The sequence below is a fragment of the Saimiri boliviensis genome, chromosome 1 (genome assembly GCF_048565385.1).
Source record: "Saimiri boliviensis isolate mSaiBol1 chromosome 1, mSaiBol1.pri, whole genome shotgun sequence".
Taxonomy (NCBI): domain Eukaryota; kingdom Metazoa; phylum Chordata; class Mammalia; order Primates; family Cebidae; genus Saimiri; species Saimiri boliviensis.
Window position 1 is genome coordinate 46,882,369 of NC_133449.1, and position 7,142 is coordinate 46,889,510.

At 45.9% G+C, this 7,142-nt stretch overlaps 1 non-coding gene across 1 annotated transcript; it reads left to right on the forward strand.

Moving 5' to 3' along the window:
- The first annotated feature begins 4,935 nt into the window (after positions 1 to 4,935).
- Positions 4,936 to 5,040, forward strand: LOC120362057 (U6 spliceosomal RNA). Its single transcript, XR_005578062.1, has one exon. It is a non-coding gene; the product is annotated as a U6 spliceosomal RNA (small nuclear RNA).
- The last annotated feature ends 2,102 nt before the right edge of the window (positions 5,041 to 7,142 follow it).

Consider the following 7,142-nt stretch of genomic DNA (forward strand, 5'->3'; position numbering starts at 1 on the left):
AGCAACTCCCAAAGTCCCCTGTGAAATGAGGCCCACCTAGGGTCCCAGGGACCCCTTTATGTGCCCTTTAAAATATGCTTTAATATAGAAGATTCTATCCTTTAATATTTATTTATTTTTAAATTTCCCTAATCCTCCTCCCACGTCTATTTTTTGAAATCAATCTTTTTTTTTTTCTCTCTTGAGACAGGGTCTTGCCTTGGCACCCGGGCTGGATCATGGCTCACTGCAGCCTCAACCTCCCGGGCTCAGATAATCCTTCCAGCTCAGCCTCCTGAGTAGCTGAGACTACCAGTGAGTGCCACCACACTTGGCTAATTTTTTACTTTTTGTAGAAATGGGATTTCACTGTGTGGCCCAAGCTGGTCTCAAATTCCGAGGCTCAAATGATCTAACTGTCTCGGCCTTCCAAAGTGCTGGGATTACAGGCATAAGTCACAGCTGCCGGTTCCAAATCAATCTTAATGCCATTTCTGCCAAGTTCAAAACAAAGATAATCCTGTTGACATTTGGCTGAGACTACATCAAATTAATAGATTAATTTAGGGAAAATATTTTACCTTGTATGGGAGGCAAAATTTTTACCTCTACTCTCTTAGGGTTTTTAACTGGGCCTGAGAATTAAATCAACATAAAACAGATTAACAGGAGGAAAGGAAACATAGTTATTTAAATAAGTTTTACGTGAGATGGGAGCCCTCATAACGAAATGAAGACCGAAAGAAGCAGTTAGAGTCAAACACTTATACACTGAGTTGGACAAAGAGTTTCACAAAATAAATGATAAAAATGTGGCAAGGCAAGGGGGCCTGGCTAGGAAAGATGCTCATGAGCAGTGACTGGGAAGAGGAAGGTTGGTTTCCAGGGTCGGTTTGTACAGATTCGTCTCCGCCTCCTCTCCCTGTCCCTGGTGATAAGACTGTTGCTTTCTGACTGGCGTGGTTTCTCATGCCTGTAATCCTAGCACTTGGGGAGGTCAACGTAGGCGGATCACTGGAGGCCAAGAGATGGAGACCAGCCTGGTCTGATGATAGGGAGACCCTCATCTCTATTTCTTATTTAAAATAATAATAATAATAACAATAATAAAAGAGCGTTGCTTTCCTTCTGGTATAAGGAGGACATCTTCCATATGGGGCTTTTGTTCTTTCTTTCAGAAATTAAAGGGAGTGAGCAGAGTGCCCTTCCAGTACCTGCTGGTTTTCAGTTGCCTTTGGCTCAAAATAACCCTTATGCCAAAGGGGCATATTTTGAGGTGGCATATTCTGTCACCCTTCAACTTTTACAGCATTGAGTTTTTCTATTCAGATTAGAGTATGTTTTTCATTTAAATAAAGTCTTGCTGTCCAAATACTTTTTAAAACTCCATATTGGCTATGAATTACCTACCTTCAAGCCTCATTTGGCAAAGAGCCTGTAGAACGTCATCCACTAAGCAAGGAATGTGTTATTTCTTTCTTGGGTATCAGGTGAATTACATTTTTTAAGAGAACTGCCTACATGCCTTGATTTAAACCAAAATTAAGATATGCTTTAATATAGAAGGTTCTATCTTTTAATATTTATTTATTTTTAAATTTGGTCAGGACTCCAAACGTGACACTGGGACAAACAGCCACCTTGGGGTGTCCTGGCTTTGACCACCAACCTAGACTCTAGGTTCTGGGGCCTTGATCATTCTGGTTCCCTACCACACACAGGAAGTCAATCTCACCAGTATTCCCAGCACTTTGGACGGCTGAGGTGGGTGGATCACCTGAGGTCAGGAGTTCAAGACCAGTCTGGCCAACATGGTGAAACCCCATCTCTACTAAAAATACAAAAATTAGTCGGATGAGGTGGCAGGCACCTGTAATCCCAGCTACTTGGGAGGCTGAGGCAGGAGAGTCTCTTGAACCTGGGAAGCGGGAGTTGCAGTGAGCCGAGATCATGCCATTGCACTCCAAACTGGGTGACAGAGTAAGACTCTGTCCAAAAAAAAAAAAAAAAAAAAAAAAAAAGGAAGGCAATCTCTATTCCAAGGCCAATAAAGGAAGACTTCCTTCATTTTCACCTCGTCAGCAGTGAACATCTCTGGGTCTCAGGGAGGAGAACCAAGGAAGGGGTCAGGACTCCAAACGTGATACTGCAGAAGTTGGAACCTTGGCACAAGTAGGAAGTTCACTCTCTGACCTTCTCCTGCCTTTCTCCCCTGAGCCCATAAAAGGATCTCTCCCTTCCCTGGCTTCTCCCCTGAAGACCCTTATGTGACAGGTATCCTGCTATATGACTGGGGGAAAGGAAAAAAGACACAGAGATAAGGGAAGAATCTGAACCAGCAGGCCTCGCTAAGATTCTCCCCAGCATTCGCCATCAGATTATGTGCTTTTTGTCCAGCCATATTTCTACACAACTGTCCATTCTTCAACCTTAGCAAACAAATACCTTTTCCTGGGTCTTTGGGTATTCATTTCTGAAGGCTCCTGTGTCATTTAAAACTTTGGTTAAACACAGTTGTGATGGTTTTTTTTTTTTTCTTTTATTAGCTTGTTTTTTGTTATAGGAGTAGCAGCCATGAGCCTTGTGATGGGTGAGAGAAAGATAACTTTTTCTCCCCTAGAAAGATAAAATTTCTGCCTTTTATTAAGGCATGTGGTTAGAGGCAAACTTGAGAGCAGGTGCTGGTGCTGAGGAAAACCCTGCCTTGCCCTAGATTTTCTGAATTACAGTGCCCCCCGCTCTTTTTTTTTTTTGTCTGAGACAGAGTCTTGCTCTGTCACCTAGGCTGGAGTATAGTGGCACGATCTTTGCTCACTACAACCTCTGCCTCCCAGGTTCAAGCTATTCTCATGCTTCAGCCTCCCAAGTAGCTGGAACTATACAAGTCGTGTGTCACCATGCCCAGCTAATTTTTGTATTTTTAGTAGAGATGGGTTTCACCATGTTGCCCAGGTGGGTCTTGAACTCCTGGCCTCAAGCAATTCACCCACCTCAGCCTCCCAAAGTGCTGGGATTACAGGAGAGAGCCACTGCACTGTAGACTTCCTCATGCTTTTCTCATGTATCCCCTCTGCAGGGCCGGCTTCATGGGTGAGTGAGCTTCAGCTTAGATGAGCCTTGCACTTGGTTTAATACTCTCCTGTTTAGCCGTTTCTGGAAAATAAGAAAAATAAAAAGCAATACTTTACTGAGGGGTCAGCATCCAAGTCCAGGCAAGACCAGGTGCCAGTCCAGGGCCTTGGGCAGCCTCTGCCAGGGCTTCTCTCTGCATCAGGCAAGTCCTTGCTCCCCTCTGCAAATGGGCCTGGGTGATGGATTTTTAAGGGGACACCTCACAGAGGACTTACTGGTCCCTTCCTCAGCTCCTCTTCCCTGCCTGCCTCCCAGCGTCTGGGATATAACTCAGCCCACTCAGCAAACCCTCAGCAAACTTTGCTGGCTGTCATCTGGACTGCCTCAGGCCCAAGCCTGCTCAGTGTTTCCAGAGTTTAGACCCCAGAAGTGAGTAAGCAGCCTGCATTATCTCTCCAGACTTCTGCCTCTCTCAAGATCTCCCGGGAGCCTGGGTCGACAGGAAAGAATAATTCCAGACCACTAGCAGGAGCACATCTGGTCTCCTGGGCCGAGGGAGCCATCACAGCAGGAGAAGAGAAGGGCCAGAGCTCCTGGGCCTTAATACACAAGGGTTACTTAGCTGCCTGCAGTGCAGTCAGGGAGGAGGGAATGGTGGGCTCCTTCTGAAAGCTCAGGACCACATATTCTAGGAGCCTGCAGGATCCCTCCTCTGGCAGCCAGGAGGATGAGGGCAGCTTGAGCAGCAAAGGTGTCCGGACACTAATGGGGAGAGGAGGGGGATGGCTCAGTGACCCCCTCTCCCTGTGGATATTCACTTTTCTAGGATGCCTTTTCTCCCAAGGTCTGCCTGCAAGAATCTTGGCAGTAAGAGGACTCATTTGTAATTTCCCTGCTAGAGAGGGAGAAGGAATATGTTTAACTATTTATTTAACTCCATCCATCCTTGTATGCTTTCAAATCTCTATTAATATTTTTTTTAGATGGAGTCTTACTCTGTCACCCAGGCTGGACTGCAATGGTGCGATCTAGGCTCACTGCAATCTCCCCCTCCTGGGTTCAAGTGATTCTCATGCCTCAGTCTCCCAAGTAGCTAGGATTACAGGTGCACATCACCACATTCCGCTCACTTTAAAAAAAAATTTTTTTTTATTTTTAGTAGAGATGGGGTTTCACCATGTTGGACAGGCTGGTCTCAAACTCCTGACCTCAAGTCTTCCACCCACCTCAGCCTCCCACTGCACCCAGCCTGAAATCTTTATTAATTTAGCATTTGTCGAATGCTTATTTAGGGACCAATGTTGAATTCTCTGAGGACTACTGAGAAATGTAAGATGCCATTTGGCCTCCAGGAACTTGAGATCTACCTGCGCAGTCAGCGGTAGCACACACGAAAGGGCCAATGAAATACAATACAGTCGAATGGAACATGAGCTGTGCTAGATTCTGTGGCAAGACAGTAGGTGCTGAAATATAGTTTAATGAATGGCTCCTGAGAGCATACTGTGTACCTGGCCGTGCTGAGTTTACTAAGGGGTAAAGATATGTGAGACATGGTCCCTACACTGGAAACGCTCCATTCTAATTGGAGAGACACCCACAAACAGACAGTTTTGATATGCGCAAGCTGTGGTGGCAGCACAGAGGAGGGCCACTGAGGCCAATCCAAGTGACATGACACCTGAGCTGCAGCAGGGCAGCCGTGCCAAGCAAACCTGGGAGAAAGTTCTAGGCAGAGAGGACATGAGGAAAAGGTTGGATGGCCTGGTTGTGGTTGAGAATTACAGGTAGGGAGTTCTCAGAGGCAGGGAGAGGCAGAAAATAAGGTTAGAGAGGTGACTAGAGATGGGATCATGAAAAGACTTGTTAGGAAAATTGACTTTGGTGCTTGCTTCGGCAGCACATATGCTAAAATTGGAACGTTACAGAGATTAGCATGGCCCCATGCGCAAGGATGATACGCAAATTCATGAAGCATTCCATATTTAAAAATAAAAAATGAAGAAAGAAAGAAAATTGACTTTGGTAAAGTGCAGTGGCTCACGCCTGAAATCCCAGCACTCAGGGAGGCTGAACCAGGTAGATCACTTGAGGCCAGGAGTTTGAGACCAGCCTGGCCAACATGGCAAAGCCCTGTCTCTACTAAAAATACAAAAAGTAGATGGGAAATAGGGAGATGTGCCTGTAATCCCAGCTACTCGGGAGCCTGAGGTGGGAGAATCGCTAGAACCCAGAAGGCAGAGGTTTAGGTGAACTGAGATTGGGCCACTCCTCTCCAGCCTGGGTGATGGAGTGAGATCCTGTGTCAAAAAAGAAAAGAAGAGAGAGAGAGAGAGACAGAAAGAAAGAGCGAAAGAGAAGGAAGGAGGGAAGAAAAAGGAAGGAAGGAAGAAAGGAAGGAAGGAAGGAAGAGAAAATTGACTTTCTCTTAGTAGAAGTTGGGCACCACCGGAGGGTTTTCATAAATAAGTCTCATGGCTGCGATGAGGATGGACTTGAGGGTGACGAAACTGAAAGCAGGGTGGCCAGTTAGAAGGCAACAAGAACGGTCTGGTCAAAAGTGATGGGGGCAGTGGCCGCCGGGATGAAGAGATGACATACTCTTTTACCGCCTAGAAAGCATTTTCCCTGTTTTTTCACCCAGTCCCCTCTCACACATCCTTCAGATCTGTTTCTCTGGGATACTTTCCCTGATCCCCTGGCCAGTGCAGGTTTTTGTACTGTGCCTTAGCATAGCTCTGGATACCTGCATTCTTAACTCTTCCCAGTCATCATTCATTCTAGACTTATTCCTGAGGTCATTTGATTAACATCTGAGTTCCTCATGAGGACTCCGAACTCCATAGCTGTTGGATCGTGTCTGCCTTCCTCACTGCATCTCCCCAGTTCCTGCACATAGTAGGGCTCAAGAAATATTTCTGGAAAGAATGGATGACAGATTTGACCGCTATTTGGGAGCTCTGTGAGAATTCAGAAAACATTCCTGTGGGCTGGAAGAGCTGACGTCAACTTCATAGACAAGATGTGGACATAGGAAAAGTTCAATAACAACATGGCAACAATATGGTAGAGTTGACAAGGTGGTAGGTGTCAGGAAGAACAGCACCAAACACTGTGCATTAAAGGAGGGAGTGTAGTAGCAGCTGTGATGATTTTGTCAGCAAGTAACAAAAAACCCTGAACTCAAACTGGAATTAGCTGCAAGGAAATGTATCAGCTCTCATGGCAGAGTTCAGAGGAAGGGCAGGCCAGAGGTGCTTGATATGGCAACTTAAGGACTCCCTTCCCTGCTGCTCCACCATCCTCATGTGGGCTTCACTCCCAAGCTGGGTGGCAGGAAGTCCACAGCAGTTCTAGACATGGAACCATCCCACCGAAGAAGGAAAGACGGTCTCTTCCCACTGGCCAGAATTTGATTATAAGACCGTTCCCAGCCTGACAACTGGTAACATTTCTCCAACCGATTGAGACCAAGCTCCTTCCACTCCTAGAACTGGGATGGAGTCAGCGCCTACTTAGTTACAAAGGAATCAGAAATCAGGATCTGTTTGACAAGAATCAAGGGGAAACTAGATGTTGAGTGAAAATCAAGTGTCCTCTGCAGCCCTCCCCTTTGTATATCTAATATCTACCCACATCATTCATCCTAAACTGAGAGATCACTCTGTGCTGAAATCATCTAGAAAAGTCTTGAGGAATGAAGTAGAATGTAAGTCTTAAAAGAAGCGTAGCACTTGGCCAGGTGGAGAAGAGGCAATGAGAAATAGGAACCTGGAGGTGGGGATTAGCCAGGTTTGCTCCCCCGAAAAATGCCCCTAAGAGCTACTGTTTAAATGCAGGCAAATGTTGGGTAATGGAAAGAGATGGACTGGTGGCAAAAAGACCTGCACTCACATCTTGGTTTTGCCACTCAAGTTTCTTAACCTTTGGGAATTTCAGGTTTCTCCTCAATGAAGAAGAACTGGAGGGTCTGGTCTCCCTGGAATGTGCTCAGGATCACATCAGACTGTTTGGGACAGAAACTTGCATATTGAAGGTGCCTAACACGTTTGTTTCCAATCGTCCTTCCTTGGAAAGGAAGGCTGTTCTAG